Here is an 18,920-nt window from a genome sequence, read left to right on the forward strand (position 1 = left end):
AATTAGCAGAACAATGCTTGAATTGTGATGCGGCACTAGGATCACCTCAAAACACAACTACTTAATAGTATGTCTAAACTAACGTAACTCTAGCCTGATTCTAGCAAGAGACAAATGTTTTCCCTACTTTCAATTTTGTTCAAAATTGTCAAAATTATAAGGGGTTTATCAAATATCAAATGTGCAAAGATACAGGCTTGGATTCTTATTTACACTAAGCCCCTTGACATCACTCTGGTGCTGTTAAAGGGGTCTTAAAGTGGCTATAAATGTGACTTATACTCACTCAAAGATGGATTAGTGTCAATTAGAATCAAACCCATAATATTTAAACTGAGTAGTTGTAGCATGTGGAATACTTTTTGCTACTTTAAATCCTCTCCTCATTTGTATGTGATACCCAAGGAATTTCTGCTAATTAATTAGGGCAATGGATGTAGGGTCCATCCACATTAAGAGTAGTACTAGTTTGTTTTGGAGCAGGATATATATTGACTGTAGTATGTGGGAAACAATAATGAAAAGAAGTGTCAGAGGCCCATGAATGATCAGAGCTGAGACAGTTTTTATTTCTGACAGTCTTTTTCACTGTAGGGCCTTGAATTTAAAGGAAGCAAATGATATTTCCCACCTCCTCCCCCTACAACTGTACATTCAAATAGCAAATTTAACACAAGTTGAGGCTGGCAGTTTTATACCAGCGAATGTATTAAGGGAGAGCAACTGTATTAATCCTTGGTATAGTCAAGAATGCAGAGTGGTAAGTTTGTTTATATATCCCCAAGACACTGGATTCTTCCTACATATTGTTTTATGATTTATATTAGTTAAATATAGAATTATCTACCTGCTGTATGACCTTATTGCGTTGAGTTATAACAGTCCGATAATTTTCCAAAGGTAAGTAATTCTTGTCAATAATAATTGTTGATATTCAAGAGTATATATCTAGTTGGCAGTGGGCATTGCAATTAAATATTCAAAAACATGTGGAGCATTTTACCCCTCATGCCATCAGATTGTTTATATGGTGATATGCATTTATCTATCTACAATGGCCACCGGATACAAACAACTGCAAAAAGTTATTGACTGTGAATCGGTTTTCACCTAATACCTTTAAGAGAATTTTGTAATTTATTACGGATGGATTTTATTGTCACTGTAATGATTGCTTGTATAAACCCTATCTGGTTGCATATTAACTGGGAATGCCGACAGGGCTCTATTTATTCTTTTTTAAAATTTTATTTGAAGAATGATAAGATACTTTTATATCTCAAGATAATGTGATCAAATATCTGAGTTGATCCACCCATATTCGACTGACTCAACATTAATAAAATTACCTTTATTCTTAAAGTGTCTTACAAACATTAACTAATCCTCAGAACGCCTTTGTGAGACAGGGAACTATAGCCTTTTATAAATGGGGATAATAGAGACAGGGGTTAGGTGACTGTTCAGTTTGCAGGCTTGTATTTAACAATTAAAGTATGCAAATACAGCTGTGCAGTGCCAAGAACCGAAAGGAACAGCATGACAGTCACTAGACAGCAAAGCTGTATGATCACAATGTTGTATTGTCTTTAAATACTGGATATTGTGAAAAATACTACTGTTGGATATGAAAGTAAGACCTTGTCTACGCTACAGTTTTATTGGCAAAAGGCAGCTTTTGTTGACAAAATAGGGGAGATGTACGCACTACAATGCCATTTTTATTGACAAAATTCTCCTGTTTGGCACAAAATAAAACCACCTCGATGAGAAGCATGGAGCTTTTTGCGGCAAAGTTTTTATCGACACCGTGCTTGGTTTTGTCACTGTAATTGGCCTCCAGGAGGTCCCACAATGCCCATCCTCACTGCTCGGGTCAGCAGTTCGAACTCCGCTGCCCTGCAGCTACGTAAACAGGCATCCATCCCTCCATCTTTAAAATTCCACATCCTATTTGCTCAGCATGGAGAGCTCACATCACAGTCTCCTAGCTGACCATGGTGGCTCCATGGGGCAAATGGTCTCCCGCTTGGACTACAGTTGGAGCAGTTGGATCTGCTGAGTATATGGGGAGAGGAGGCTGTCCAGTCCCAGCTCCGCTCCAGCTGAAGGAATTTCAACACCTATGGGCAGATTTCTTATGCCTTGTGCAATAAAGGCTACGATCGGGACACTGCACAATTCCGAGTGAAGATAAAGGAGCTGAGGCAGGTGTACCATAAGGTGAGGGAGGCAAACAGTTGCTCAAGTGTTGCGCTGAAGAACTGCTGCTTCGATAAGGAGCTGGACGCCATCCTTGCGGGGACCCCATCTCCACCGCCAAGAGCCCTGTGGATACTTTGATGGGGCTGGAGGCGGTGGACAGTGGACAAAGTCAGGGACCTAGAGGTGGAGTTGGAGGATAATGTGGAGCCCACGGCAGGGTCGTCCAGTGGTGCTGCAAATCGGGAACTCTTCTCCATGCAGGAGGTGTCTAGCCAGTCCCAGCAGTCCATCTCCAGCGAGCAAGATGCTGGAGAGCAGACACCTGGTAAGTGATCTTTTTGAGCTGATGCCACTTGCTTATTTGATATATAGGTGTCCTTGTATCCTGTAGAAGTGGGTGAAGGGATAGAAATGTGCAAGACAAGTGTGTTTGAGTGTGCTTCACATTCCTCTGTGCAGCTAAGCAGTGTGATGGAACAGTGTGTTGATGCACACCGAGATTTCATAGGAATCCGCCAGAGAGGTCGCTAGGGAACTTTCCTGGAGGTATTCGCCAATCCTTGGTCAAAGGTTCTTTGGCAGAGCTGCTTTGTTCCTTCCCCTGTTGTAGGAAACTTTCCCGGGCCAATCAACAGTCACTGGTGCAGGGACCAAAGTGGCACACAGGGAAGCAGCATAGGAGCCAGGTCTGAAGCTTCATGCATGAAGTAGATGCACCCTTGCATCCTTGCTTACCATCAGGAGTGAGATATCTGCTTCAGTGATCCCCACCTGTGGAAAATGGTGGCAGAATTTACAATATTGTTGCTACTCGCCTCCAGTGATCCCCTTAAAAAAAACCCTTAGATCCTTTGCCCCATCTTGAATGCCTAACTCCCTGCCCCCTGGGCCAAACTCACCATGTTTAGGGTATTCACCGAGCTGTTGCTTGCCAGGGGACAGTGAGAAAAAATTCATATGTGAAAAGAGACGTATTTTAACGTAATGATTCAGTGCTGTGCATGCACTAACAATCATGCTTCTGTGTATTATTGTTTCTTGTACTTATGCAGATGTGGCCTTCAGGGGAACCACCTACACACCGGTGGAGCACCTCCATCAGATAAGGAAGTGACCAAGGTGGAGCAAGGAGAACATGTTCTGCGGGGTTCTCCAATCATCTGAGGCAGAAAAAAGAGAACACAGGGAGAGAAATGGAAAGATGGGATAGAAAGGAGAGTGTGGAGCGCATTCAAAAGGCCTATGAGCAGATGATAAAAGTCCTGGAGGAGCAAACAGAGATGCCGAAGATCCTCATCACACTTCAGTCAGAACCAATGCATGCTCACGTCCCTCCCCACTCCCCGCAGCCAATACAGAACTGTTTTCCATGCCCTCTCCAAACTCCTCCCACACATTCCTTCCAACTTTTTGGAACATCTCAGTATCCTGTTCACTCCACCCCTTTGGACAGCTTCCAAAATGAGAGCTGGACTTAAGCACAGCTATGAGAGCATCCACTGCCTTGCACTGCTAACTCCCTTCCCACCAAGCCTTTTGTATTGGTTGTTAATTGGTATTTAATAAAAACAAACTCTCTGAAAGATAACCAGTCTTTATTTGTGTTCCACATGTAGTGATAACTGCTGGTAGTAAAACATATGCATGCATTTTAATCATTTGCTTATGGTAAATCCCACTCGGGAAACATCACAAGTGTTAGGGAAAATAAGAAAACTCAAAATAATGAACAGATTACTGAACAGAAATAGACATTACTGGTTCTCATTATCAGACTGTTGCCTCAAAGCCTCCCTGATTCGAATTGCCATCTGTTGTGCCCTTCTAATAGCCCTGGTATCAGGCTGCTCAAAATCAGCAATCAGGTGATCTGCTCTGCGCTCTACCCCTAGGCCTGGTCTACACTACGGGGGGTGGGGGTCGAACTAAGGTAGGCGACTTCAGCTACCTTAGTTCGACTGACTTACCCGTCCAGACGCCACGGGATCGAACTCTGCGGCTCCAAGGTCGACTCTGTCACCGCCGTTCACGGTGGTGGAGTTCCGGAGTCGACCGGAGCGTGTGGGGAGTTCGAACTATCGTGTCTTGATTAGAAGTCGAACTCTCCACATCGACCCGCGCGGTAAGTATGGACCTACCCTAAGTCAAACTTTTCACCCATCTCCTCACAAAGATTAGTAGAAGGCAGCTATGACTAATGGAATGTTTTCCTCACTTAGATCTAATCTGCCATAAAGTGCATCTTTATGGCCTTTTAATCTGCCAAATATATATTCCATGGTCATTTTGCACCTACTCAGCCTATTGGTGAAGCGCTTCTGACTGCTGTCCAGGTTTCCCTTGTAAGGCTTCATGAACCATGGGAGTAAGGGGTATGCTGGATCTCCCAGGATCACTGTGGGTATTTCAACATCGCTCCCCCTCTTCTTCCTTCCCCCCCCCCCCCCCCCCCCCCCCCCAGAAATCTTCTGGTCTGGAAAGAAAGTCCCTGCTTGCAGCTTTCTGTACAGGCCAGTGTTCCTGAAGATACATGCGTCATGTACCTTCCCGAACCAGCCTGCGTTGATGTCAGTGAGATGCCCATGATGATCCACAAGAGCCTGCAATACTATAGAGAAGTACCCCTTTCTATTGATGCACTCTCTGTTGCTAGATGGTTCAGAGCCAAAATTGTAATATGTGTTCCATCTATCGCCCCTCCCTGGAATTAGGGAATTCCATTGCTGCAACGCCATCCACTGCAACGCCATCCACACGTTGCCAAGAGTCTCAGTACTTCGTAGCAGGATGTTATTAATGGCCCTGTTCACTCATGTTAATGTGGCACCCACAGTCGACTTCCAAACTGATTTGTGGCCGACTGGTAGCAGACTGGAGTCGCCAGCTTCCACACTGTGGTCACCATGCACTTCTCCACCAAGAGAGTAGCTCTCATTTTGGTGTCCTTGTGCCGTAGTGCTGGGATGAGCTCCGTACACAGTTCCAGGAAGGTGGCTTTCCACATCCGAAAGTTCTGTAGCCACTGCTCATCATCCCAGCACTCAGTGTTTGTTTCCTGCGCTCAAAAGCTCAGGAGTCCACTGTGTGCAGCTGCTCCGTGAATGCCAAAAGTTAATCTGGTATTTCTTTCCATGGCACACAGCAGGTCACGCAAATCTGATTCCTGTTCAGATTGGGAGCTCGTGATATAATGTATGACGATCCACAATGTGTACGTAACAGTGACCACATCAGGAGCAGTGCAGAATCCATTCTTTCACACAGAGATGGCGGGCGCGTATTAAACAGAGGTCAATGAAAAAATTCATAAAATGCAGTTCGAAGCCCATGGAATGCTGGGACAAAAATAATGCATCATGGGATGTTGAACCTGCCCCCATGATGTGCTGCGATCCACTCTGCCTTTGCACAAGTCCTAGCAGCAGAAATGGGATAGCTACCCACAATGCTAGAGCACCAACTGTGGATGCGCTCTGATGACAGAGGGAGCATAGTGTGAACATGCAATAACAGTCTTGTTATAGCGCTTTTTGATTGCCAACAAACTTTTGTTGACAAAACTCTATAGTGTAGACGACCTTATTTTGAGCACTTACTGAATTTTATACCCATCTTTGTTCCATACTGTAGCATCTAAGGATTTGTCTTTACTGCAGTTAGTACACTCAGCTTGCTCCACTCAGGCCTACTGAGAGTGATCACACTGCAAAACAATACTCTCACAGAGGCTATGTCTACACAGTAATGTACACCAAGGGTTAGTGGGACTTAAGTCAGCTGACCTGTGGCAAGGAATCCTTGGCTTGACCATCTACACTGCATTTTTAATCCAATATCCCAGTGACAGGGAGCCACTTCTGGCTGCTCCATGGCTGCATGCTCCTCTGCTGCCAGGAACTCTGGGGTACGCAGGAGCACTTCTAGGACTCAAGTCAAGCTGAAGCCATGTGCACACAGGAAACCAATAGGGCTCTGACCCTAGGTCCCAACTTAATATGGGCTCAGACCCTCCAGCTCTGAAGGGTCTTGGCCTGTGTACCCTCTAAGCCACGCAGCCTCCCAGGAGTGATTCGAGTGCCGCGCACTTGATAAGCAGAGCACATCTGGCAGCATGTGTTCAGGTGCCCCTCCCTGCTGCTGTTTTGCAGCCAGGTTGCTCATGCAGCTGCTCCTGGGACCCTCCTGCTGGCTGTGCAGTGTGTGTGTGTGTGGGGGATGCTGATGTCAGGGTGTCCCCCTCCCCCCACCCTGTATCCCATCACCACAGAGCAGGGGAGAGGGGACAGGACTCGGAGCAGGAGAGAGCTTCTGAGGTCTGAACAAGCCTTCTGGGTGGTGTGAGTGCCTTAAAGAGACAGCACATGGTGTCTCAGAGACTTCCCCAACAGCCAGTGTGCGCGTGTGTGTGCTCTCTCCTTCCTTCTCTCTCTCTCTCTCTCTCTCTCTCTCTCTCTCTCTCTCTCTCTCTCTCTCTCCCTTGCCAGTGTCCCCCAATCTCTGCAGAGTGGGAGAGAGGGGACAGGGCTCTGGAGCAGAAGAACTTTCAGTGAGTGCTTTAAAGAGATAGTGCACAGTGTCTCTCAGAAACTTCCCCAGCAGCCAGCGCGCGCGCGCACACACACGTGTGAGTGTGTGTGTAATTTTACTCTTTCAAAGTGTGTTGTTTTAGTTTTTTGACTGGTCTATGCATTTCATAATTTTTATTTCTCTTACACTTAAATTTAATTCTTTGAGTAGTGAGATCTAAAATGCTTAACCTATCCGGGCTGGAGTAATTACACCTATGGTAACTTTTAACAAATATATATTATATCTAAGTGTTTTGTTTCTACTAGTGGCACGCATCCCCACGGTGCACATAATAAAATTTATTCTGCACATGGTTGGAAAAAATAGAGGGAACATTGCCTGGGACCCTGGGAATGAGCCCTAGGTTAGCACATTTGCTGTGTGGATACAAGGTGGAGGTTAGATTGAGCCTGGGTTTAAATTGCTGTGTAGACATACCCAGAGTGATTGGATTAGTAGTTGATGAGCTGTTGTAATTCAAGATACTGCATTCCCATTCTAACTAGCAGGAGCTTCAAGCACCATTTAAATTGAGCTAGAGATTTTTGTGTGGACTGTAGTCAGGTTAGGTGCAAAACTCAAGTTACAGCTCAAGCTAACAATGCAGTGAGAAGGCCTAAGAACCTGTGACTAGTTTAAGGCTGATTCATCTCTCTGTGCACCTTGCAAATATCTCCATGTGGGCCAAATTGAGGAGATAATTGGTTAGGGACTGCATGACTAAACAACTAACAAAGTGATTCAGCTCATCAGCTGGGACATTTAAAAAAAACAGGAAGAGAGAGGCAAAGTCTGGAAGGAAAGGCAAAGAAGATCAGGATCTTAAAAGTGAGACCATCACCCCTTGGTCAAGGAGTACATTGAAGATTGGGTAAAGCCTTATGGTGATGGGACATGAAACTGCATGAGACGTAAATAAAATATGCTGTTGTGAACTTAAGTAAGAATGTGTGAGGATTGCTTGCAAAGAGAAAGGGTGAGGTAGCATGCCCTGTGACACTGCCCTACTCTGATCTATGAATCTCCACCTGACTGTTGAACCACATGTAACTCTTGTGGAGTCTACAGATCTGATTGGCACTGTTAGAGCAAACACAACAGTTGCATCAGCAGAATGCTTTCAATGTGACAAGGCAACAGAAATATTGATGAGCAAATGGATAATTCCCAGGTTCCCTTCCCATCTCTGCCGGCTGCTTCGGAAGGATAAGAGCTAGAGGGGTAGTATTGTGTCAAAGGCAGTGCCAGAGAGTTATAAAAATACCATGGGATGGCACTGGGTCATAGACTTCTCTACCTGATGCTCCTTTAATAAGAAGTGGTTTTGAGTTGCACTAATGTGATCTCATGATGTGTCTCTGACTACTTTTGAGTTCTTTGCACCTCCTTTGGATGAGACATAGACTTTCCAGGGTTGAGCACCACTAAAGTAGGCTTTGTGATGCACTTTGAGATCTACTGATGACAAGCAGTATATAACAGTGAGGTATTAATTAATTAATAATTAGAGATATACCAGTCTCCTAGAACTGGAAGGGATCTCGCACGGTCATCGAGTCCAGCCCCCTGCCTTCACTAGCAGGACCAATTTTTGCCCCACATCCCCAAGTGGCCTCCTCAAGGATTGAACTCACAACCCTGGGTTTAGCAGGCCAATGCTCAAACCACTGAGCTATCCCTCCCTGCCTAGGTATTACTAGGCTACAGTATATGTTATAAAATTAGCTACATCACTGGTAGATAAATGTGATAGTTTTTGCTAATTGTGGTACTCTTTGAATTTTCTAAAGTTCCTGGAAATGGTATAGAATCATAGAAGTTAACTTGTATATTTCTTTCAGTCTATATTTCATATATGCTGCATTTCAAGAAATAATGCCTGAAAAGATATGTATTGGCACATTTTCCATATCCATAATGCATTTAAAAATATTATGTAGCATCTGCAAAGTAGGCTGAATGTAGGGTGACCAGATGTCCTGATTTTATAGGGACAGTCCTGATTTTTGGGTCTTTTTCTTATATAGGATCCTATTACCCCCCCACCCCCTGTCCCGATTTTTCACACTTGCTGTCTGGTCACCCTAGTTGAATGTAACATGAGTTTCATGAACACCAAAGTAATATCAAGAAAAATAATAATCTCTCATCACAGTAGTGCAATTTTGGCTGATGGAATAGGTATAATAAAGATGCTATTCTTCTTTACAGGAAATCTGTAACTTAATCAGCTGTGTGAACATTATTACTGTCTATATCATTGGTAACTTGTATTATAAACAAAAGGGAGACAGAACTGATATAGCAGATACTCGGATAGCTCTGGGAACAGGAAGAAATAAGAAACATATCTTAACTACTTTTAGTAGCTGCCAAAGGAATTGATTTGAGATATTACAGGTAATAATTAGGTTTTGCTAAAAATTTTAAGTTCTTATTTAACCCACCCATCCCTACATGAATCCATTGTTATTGTGTATCCAAACTAGTGGTTCTCAACCTGTGGCCCATGTGACATCCTCAGAGCCATATAGGTAGCATTGGATGCAGCCAGCAATGATAAATAAGTTGAGAACCACTGATCCAAACACACCAAGATGTGTCTTAATCATTAAATTAGATGGGTTTACTCTTTTTTTAAAAGGGATGCCTAGAGTGTACTTTGAGCTCTTGTTTAGGAAAAATGTGGAGTGATAAGGAAGTCTAGAACATATCTTTTGATTTTAAAATGGCATATTGGATATGGATTGGGGGAAAATCTCTCCTTGGCATGTGTTTCTTATTGTACATGTAGATTAATAGGCATCATGCCTGCCTATAAAAGAGGAAGCAAAAAGCAGCACTTACGCTCTGAGGAGAACTTTATTGCACCTCATACTGTTTTTTATGGTGGCTCTGCTTCATACCAAACTCTCTATTATTTGAGTTGAGAGAGAAACTGGACACCTGGTAATTAGCAGGAATTTTGCAACATCTCAGGTATCTATATCTATTTAAAATAGTGCAAGGAACTGAATAATAATAAATAACTATCTGCTTTTCTTTGGGATATGCTATGATACATAACCCAATGTATTGTGTCTGTGCTGCTGCACATTGAGTCAAAGCACATCCCTGGAAGCTACTATAGATAGATTCATGTAGCATTTGCTGTGCATCAAAATGAGATATTCTCACTACTAACTTACATTGCAGCACAGACTCAGAAATCACTCAAAATAAGCCTGTAATTTTAAGTGAGCAGCTAGCACAGGGTTTCTCAAACAGGGGTCGCTGCTTGTATAGGGAAAGCCCCTGGCAGGCCGGGCCGGTTTGTTTATCAGCCCCATCCACAGGTCTGGCCAATCGTGGCTCCCACTGGCCGGGGATCGCTGCTCCGGGCCAATGGGAGCTGCTGGAAGCGGTGGTGGAGCAGCTGGAAGCGGTGGCCAGTAAGTCCCTCGGCCCGTGCCGCTTCCAGCAGCTCACATTGGCCCGGAGCAGCAATCCGCGGTCAGCGGGAGCCGTGATCGGCCAGACCTGTGGACGGGGCAGGTAAACAAACCGGCCCGGCCTGCCAGGGGCTTTCCCTACACAAGCGGCGACTCGTGTTTGAGAAACCCTGAGCTAGCATATTAGAATAGTTTTTAAATAAAATTCAGCGTTTTTTCTATAGTGTCTGCTCAAGGAAGTGCTCTGATATCACAGTGATGAGTGTGTGGCAATGCCATGGTAGCTAAAACTCTTTCCTTTACATTTTTCTAGCAGTCGTTGATTTTGACCAGAAATGGGGGTGGTTAGGTTGGATCTTGGCTTTAAAGTCCACTAGCATTGACCACTTTGCTTAGTTACCTCAGCAGCTGAGTTCAATGATCCTAGCCAGTGCTCATCTGGTCCTGAACATTTTGAGGACACACATTGACTTTTAATATCACCAACTGAGAGATCTATCACTTGCCTCACCATTGACCATGCAGCAGAGAGAGGTGGTGTTTACCATTTCCACCCCTTTATCACTGAATACATGAACAATGGGGGAGAGGATCTACTAACCTGGCTCCCCTCTGTATTGGAATAGGGAAAAGGTGTGGCTGTAAACACGTGTTAAACAGATTTACTGGGTATGAAGGCTCTAGTGCTCTGAGGCTGGGTTGGGAAGAGGGGGACACCGGAGATTTGGGAGAAAGGGAATATGGTAGGGAGGAGGTATAACAGGGCAACAAGAAAGAAAGGGAGAAAAAAAGATAAAATATTGATGGGGAAACACAGACCAGAGGTGGGGGTAAGTAAGTGCTCAGAGAACGCAGATTGGAAGAGATGTGTAATGTCAGGTGCATACTGGTGTAATAACATGAGAAAAAAATTGCAGTCAGCAAGATCCTCTCTTGTAAGGTGGTAAGTGTTTGTTTATAGCAAGAATGTAAAATAAGTCAAGATAATCGGTAAGATATTCTCTGACCCCTGGGTGTGAACCTGAACTTCCCCAAGGAATTTTTCCCCTTCTGCCTTCCAAGCGGCCACTCCACTAGCCCTTCCCCTGAGTAGCTGTGCAAGTGAAACAGGCAGCTGAATTGTGATTAACACCCTAGTTGGCCATGGCCAGGTAGTGCCCTTATACCCTGCTACAAATAGTTTAGAAGAAAAAAACTTTAAATGATAGAACTACCAACTTGTTTGCGGGAGGTGGGAGAGGCAGGGTGGAAAGAGATTTGAGTGGAGGGAAAGAGGGAAAAGACTGGAGAAAAATGACAGTAAAAGAGAATATAACATAGATAGTGCTGTCAATTTGTACAGCACTGAACAATGGGAAAACTGTGCCAAAACTGTAACCGATCTTTAACCTTGGGAGTTCACAATATGAAGGAACTACATAAACCAAAACAATACAGTGTAAAGCAGAGAACAAATGTACAATGTCATGTACTTGTTAGATGTGGAATGCTTTTCAAACTAGGGGAATTTTTGAACTCTCTCTTTTGTGAGAGAGGGAGAAAGCTTGGTACACTCTTCTAAACTTACAGAACAGCCTGAAAGGAGGCACAATTCCTGGAGTAGGCGGTGATAACAAAAGGCATGGTTAGAGGTGTAAGCAGTGATTGTATAATATATATATCTACATGTCACGTGTACAATTCCATGTAAATCTACTCTCCTGTGTGTTAATGGGAAATAAGTGTATTTGGGGGACTGTGTGGTTTGGATGGATACGGATCTTGGTTAATTTGAATCTACTAGATCTTTGCCAGAAAAGATCTTCCCAAGGCATTCTGCACAAATACATTGCCTGGCATAGGAAAAGCCCAGTTGTGGCCAGAAAATTTATAACTAGAGCTGGTTGAAATTTTCCAAATGAAAAATTTTTCTGCAAAAAATGGCCATTTGGGTCACCCCAAACATTTCATGATTTTGTGTTGAATTTGATTAATTGTTTCTGCTGAAAACAAGGAAGAAAAAATCTAAACATTTTGTTTCCACACTTTCAAACAAAATATTTTCATTTTTTCTATTCAAAATGACATTTCATATAAAGGTCCTCATTTTATTTAATTTTTAAAACAAATCTTAAAATTCAGAGCAATTTTTTTTAACTTTTCAGTTGGTCAAACAATTCTGTCTTTTTGTAACTGCCAGAAAACTGGAAAAAATCAGTCATTTGTACAGCTCGATGCATAATCTCCATGTTAATGCCTATAAGCGAGATTTTTTTAAATGAGTCCTGTACCATTTTGGAGACCCAGTAGAAGTTTGTTTCTGGGGCTCAACAAGTTCAGCTACTACAGTGCCATTAAAATGATATATGAACCAATTATGGGACTTTGGAAGCTACAATTGCTAGGCAGTAGCTATTCCATGGATAATGTTCAGGTCCTTAGAAGCGTATTACTTTCTGAAGTAATTTGCCACAGTTGAAACAATTACTGTCTTGGGCATCTGGGAGACGGAAATTATTCTTTAATGCTCTAATGCAAGTAATTATTTAAGGGTGGCGTTCATATGAAACTACCAAACGAATTGTACAACCCAGGAAATGAAAGCCAGTGTTGAATCATGTCCCACCCAGTTCCTGTAAAACAAGCTTGCTTTCTCTGTGTTTTCAACAAAGCAAATGGTTTTTAAATGATGGGTAGAGTAGTATGTGATTATGTAGCTTTGATTACTGGGATACAAAAATATGCCTGTGATTTTTTTTTTCACGTGGAATTGTATGTGTATAGTTGCACTATACTGTGCATGTGCATTTGTGTAGTAGATGAGGTTGTTAGCACCATTTTTTACAGTTGCTTATAAGTTTGTGAAACTTTAATCATTTGGGTTGAAATTTTCCATGCTCTGGGTGTTTACTGCATGCTGAATTTACATAAGTAGGGCCATAAAAGGTCAGATCAGTGGTCCATGTAGCCCATTATCCTGTCTTCTGGCAGTGACCAGGGCCAGATGCTTCAGAGGGAATGAACAGAGCAGAACAATTTGAGTGATGCATCTCCTGTTGTCCAATCCCAACTTCTTGCAAGTCGGAGGTTTAGGGACATCCATAGCATGGGGTTGTGTCCCTGATCATCTTGGCTAATAGCCATTGATAGACCTATACTCCATGAACTTCTCATTCTTTTTTTAAACCAATTGTACTTTTGGCCTTCACAACATTCCCTAGTAACGAGTTCTACAGGTTGACTGTGCTTTTGTGTGAAGAAATACTTTCTGATGGTTGTTTTTTAAATCTGCTGCCTATTAATTTCAGTGGGTGACCCCTGGCTCTTGTGTTATATAAAAGAGTACATCACATTTCCTTATTCACTTTCTCCACATCATTCATGATTTTATAGAACATAAGAACATTGGCCACTGTCAGAAGACAGGATACTGGGCTAGATGGACAATTGATCTGACCCAGTATGGCTGTTCTTACGATCTTATTGAAGATAGATATGTCCAAAGCAGACTGTGAAGTGTTACAAAGGGATCTGACAAAACTGGGTGATGGGGCAATAAAATGATGTTGAAAATGCAAAATAATGCACATTGGAAAACATAATCTCAACTATACTTACAAAATGATGGGTTCTAAATTAGCTGTTATCACTCAAGAAAGAGATCTTGGAGTCATTGTGGGTAGTTCTCTGAAAGCATCTACTCAATGTCCATCTGCAGTCAAAAAAGCTCACAGGAAATGGATAGATAATAAGGCAGAAAATACCACAATGTCACTGTATAAATCCATGGTATGCCCACACCTTGAATACTGCGTGCAGTTCTGGACACCGTATCCAAACAAGGTATATTAGAATTGGAAAAAGTATGAAGAAGGGCAACAAAAGTGATTTAGGGGTATGGAACTGCTTACTATAAGGTAATTTTGTATTGTCGGCAAACTTTGCCACCTCACTCTTACAGCCTTTTCCAGGTCATTTATGACTGTGTGGAACAGCACTGATCCCAGTATAGGTCCTTGGGGGACCCTGCTATTTACCTCTTTCCACTGTGAAAACTGACTGTTTATTCCCACCCTTTGTTTCCTATCTTTTAGCCGGTTAGGGATCTATGAGAAGACCTTTCCTCTTATCCCATGACTCCCTAATTTGCTTAAGAGCATTTGATGAGGACCTTGTCAAAGGCTTTCTGAATTTTTCATAAGTTTGTCATTTCTCAGAATGAGGTTAGACAACATGGAGGAGGAATGCAGAAGGGAGAAGACCTGTACCAGGGAGGAGGGAAAGGAGTAGTTGGGACAAGGAGACTTCCTGGGACAGGAGGAGGAAAGGGGAGAGAGAAACTGACTAGGAGTTGTGAGGTGGGAGTAGGACTGGAGTTGGGAGGCTGGGGTTGGGAGAAAAAGGAGGCTGAGACTTGTTTGGCAAGGAGACTGGGACAGGGAGAGGCTGGGACTGGGAGCTGGTGAAAGAAAATGGGGGATCTGGGAGCCATTTGGGAAGGAATGACAACACTGAGATCAGACCCAGTGCTTAGAGGAGGGGGGAGACAGGAGATGATTGAAGAAGGAGACTGGGACTGGAAAGCAGTGGTGGGTGAATGAGTGCAGGAGGTGGTGGGGGGAGAGAGATGACAAGGAGCTAGGATGTGCCTGGGGGAAACTGGGGCTGGCTACGCAAAGAGATTGCTACAAAGAGCCAGGGAGGAGGGTGATTGGGGCAAAAATACAGGGAGGGGAGAAACGGGAGTGGGAAGAGATGGACCAGATGAAGAGAAGGGAGGGAGGAACTAGGAATGTCTGAGCAAAGAGACTGGCACCGCTAGTGAGGGAATGCTCAATTAGAGATGTCTAAGACCTGATTTTTTTTCAGGCGCTTAGCAGTATATAGCACTTGATATTTTCAAATAACAACTCCTCTTGACTTCAGTTGCAGCCATGAGAGTTTAGCAAATCAGAGTGTGAGTGTTCTGTACATCAGACCCCAGGGTCTCAAGCTGGGCACTCAGAAAATGAGACACACACAAGTAATGACTACCTGTGAAATGTTTTGATTTTTTAATTGTCTTGTCTAGCATCACACCAGAACTCTGTGTGCCAGAGGTAGGAACAGAATCCAGTTGTCCAGGGCAGCATTCAACTGCTATTAGCATGAGACCATCCGTCTCTTTCTGCCATGCCTTATTAACTACACACCTTCCAACTTGTACAATAAATGAGGCAGAGGTCTTATAGACAACAGCCACCTTTACTACACAATCCTGATTCATCCCCCAAGAAGGTCCATCTTGTGCAATGAATGAGATAGAGGTCCTGTTGGGGGTGGGGGGGGGGGGGAAACTCAGCATATGAGCATGTAATTAGAGAATGTATCATAATGCACATGCACAAAGGGTCTGAATTAAGGTTACACAGGCAACCTTATTTCTGGCACTTCCTAACTTTGGAGGGCTTGACGATGTAAGTTTAATGTTCTTTTAATGTGGTGGGAGGGGGTTGGGTGGTAGGTGTATACGATGTTGGGGAGAAAATATCAGTATAACAGAAGCTTGGAAATATTTCACAATTATGTAATGTTGTTTTAAATGTCAAAGCTACAGCAATATTTTCTTTTCATTTGTATGGTAAATATTGTTGTTTTCCCAGATACATGCACAGCTAATGTAGAGTGTGATTATCTAATATAAACAAACCAGCTTGCTCAAAATCAATACAAGGTATCATTTAAAAATAATCTCTAAACAGAGAGATTAACTTGTGTACTGTGTCTAAGAATACAGCACAAATTGATTACGTATGACAGTTGCCAGCTTATTGTCTTGTGGAGTAAATAGTTCCAGGAGATGTATTTTTGGTTCCTTTAACATTAGTACTTTAAATGTGAACTCCAATAATCCTCTTTGTTCTTCATCCCCCACCAGCATTTTAGCTTTTTTACACTAGAAATAGCATGCTGGGTTGGTCTTTATTTCTCTGTGTTATCTGAAGAACTGGAGAGCTAGTGGGATGTGACATCATAAGAGATTGAAAATTGAGCTGCAGCTTTCTCATCCCTCAGTTGATGGGGAAGGAGAATATTTACTGTTGAAATGTGATGGAGGTGTTAAAAACTTAATAGGTTTCAACACCTAAAAGCTTTAAAAGCTCTTATTGTTGAATGGGAATATTTGTTTAGTTACAAAATCTTTATCTGAGGGACATGTTCAGGAATGTTCCCAAATCTACCCAGGTCCCGCCAAGTACATAGAGAGGAAAAAAACTAAAAATATATGTTTATAATTTTTAATGATTTATGCCCAATCTTGCAAACATTTATATTATATGCTGAGTTTAATGAGACTGTTCATGTGCATAGAGTTAAGCAGATGCATAAATATTTTTCAGCCGTATTTTCAACAGTGTTCACTAATTTTGTGCACTTCACTTTTGGGTGCCCAATTCGTGACACCTTGTACCTAATTCTTTTCAGAGGTGTCGAAAGCCTGAATCGGGGACACAGTGTTCCTCTGAAATTGGGGCACACACATGCATATCTATTTTTTTAGTTTAACTTCCTTTATACTTTTACCTACCAGGACCTGAGTTCCGAGTTCTGTGTCCCCCTTACAAGAATTGATAACATTCCTAACACCTACTCAAATATGTGCAAATACCATGCAGCTTATTGCCCTACTTCAAGTCTTCCAATGATGTTACTAAACTTTGGGATACCATGAAAGTATGCCAGCTTAAAAAAATAAATAAATAAAGGCTTCAAATGTGAACTGAACTGCTTAAAATATAAACAAATTATAGTACAAGTAAGTCCTGATTTTTTGAGCACTAAATATCAAACCACTGTAATCTAAAATTCATGTTCTAAATGCAGTTTATGTATTCCTTTTTTAATTGAAAGTTTCAATTTCAGATGTTTCCTGAGAACTACGTTAAATCAGGGTTTGTATGTATAAATGACCCACATTTAGTCATAAAAGTTTCTAAATATTTTGCACTATAATTCTTACTTGCACTGACCTTGTGTAAGAAAGTTATGAAAACTGTATCTATTGTGTATTTCTTCATGAAAAAGTTTAAAATGAGCAATAAAACATCTTGCAAGTCCCATCTCCTGGTTTTTCCTCCAGGATATTTTTATTTGAAAGGGTGCATAAAGAAACATTTTTAAAGTAAATTATAAACAAAAGTTGAGAGCAGCTCCAGGCAAAGGAAAACAGCTGCTATGGGCTGTACCTACACATCTACTTACCCCTAGCCTCCAAACCCAACCATACATATACACAAGTGTACAGTGGTGAGCTGCAGCCGGTTTGCACCGGATCGCGTGAACCGGTTGTTAAATTTAGAAGCCCCCTTTAGAACCGGTTGTTCCTGGAGGGACAACTAGTTCCAAAAGGGCTTTTAAATTTAACTAAAGCTCTAGCAGCTGTGTACCCTTCCCCCAGCCCCAACTCACCTCACTCTGCCTCCTCTGCTGAAGCTCCTCCGGCGTCTCCTCCCCCTCCCCAGCTTCCTGCGAATCAGCTGTTCGCGCGGGAAGCTGGGAGGGCTGAGAAGCAAGCAGCGCTTCCACCAGGTGAGCTGTGGGCGGGGGTGCCAGCGGGAGGAGGGCTCCAGGCGGCGCGCCGCTCCGGAGGTCATAACGAGACTCTGGGGTCAGGTGGCTGGGCTCCTGCCCCCAGGGTCCAGCTGCGACCTCGGCCGGGCAGCACGGCTCCTCCCCGGGTCCGGCCGGGCGGTGCGGGTCCGGGCCAGGTCTGGGCCGCCCGGGTCCGGGCCACGTGGTTCCTGGCCGCCCGGGTCCGGGCCGCGCGGCACGGTTCCTGGCCGCCCGGGTCCGGGCCGCGTGGTTCCTGGCCGGGTCTGGGCTGCCCGGGTCCAGGCTGGGCGGCGCCGTTCCTGCAGGTGAGCTGGGGCAGGGTGGGGCGCGATGAGGACTCCAGGCGCCGCCTGGCCCTGCTCCAGCCACTGCCCGGCCCCAACTCCGGCCGCACGGCGCGGCTCCGACCCTGGCCCCGACCCCGGCAGGGGTAAGAGGCCAGGGCCAGGGCTGGGACTGGGGCGGGGGAGGAGGGGTTGGATCGGGCAGAGGTTCTGGGGGGGCAGACAGGGGATGGGGAAGGGGGGGTTGGGTAGGCACCGCGTGGGAGTTCCTGGGGTCTGTTGAGATGGTGGTGGATGGAGTCGGGGCAGTCAGGGGACAGGGAGCGGGGCAAGTTTGGCAGGGGGTGGGATCCTGGGGGGGGAGTTAGGGTTGAGGGTCTTGGGAAGGAGTGGTCAGGGGACAAGGAGCAGGGCAGGGGGGGTTATGGGTTGTGGTTTCTGAGGGGGGGCAGGATGTGGGTGGGGGGTGTACTCACTGGGCGGTTCCCTACCGGGTCTTCGGTGGTGGGTCCTTCAGCCGCCGGAGCCGTGCCGCCGAAGACCCAGTAGGGAACCGGTTCCTAAGATTTTGGCAGCTCATCACTGCAAGTGTAAAAGAGCAAATCCGGATGATGAATTTGAGTAAGTCAATGTCTTGAACAATTAATTCTTTTTTTAATAACCCCGTTACTTTCTCTCACCCAGAAATCCAGTCTGTTGTCCTCTAGTTGTACATACACGTAATTTCTGTTAAGACTAATGAAACTTCTCTCATTCCTTGATGATGCAAGTATATAAGACCTAAGGAATGTCTGTATCCTTCTGTGCAGATCTGTAGCATGCCCCCTTTTTCTGTTTTGAATGTGTTATTGTGTTTAGT

General features: G+C 44.0%; 1 protein-coding gene across 1 annotated transcript in view; it reads left to right on the plus strand.

Moving 5' to 3' along the window:
- Nucleotides 1-18,920, plus strand: part of LOC123344054 (myocardial zonula adherens protein-like) — an 88,589-nt gene that overhangs the window by 12,284 nt on the left and 57,385 nt on the right. The window lies entirely within an intron of this gene.

Source organism: Mauremys mutica, chromosome 11 (assembly GCF_020497125.1).
Source record: "Mauremys mutica isolate MM-2020 ecotype Southern chromosome 11, ASM2049712v1, whole genome shotgun sequence".
In the NCBI taxonomy this organism is placed as follows: Eukaryota; Metazoa; Chordata; order Testudines; family Geoemydidae; genus Mauremys; species Mauremys mutica.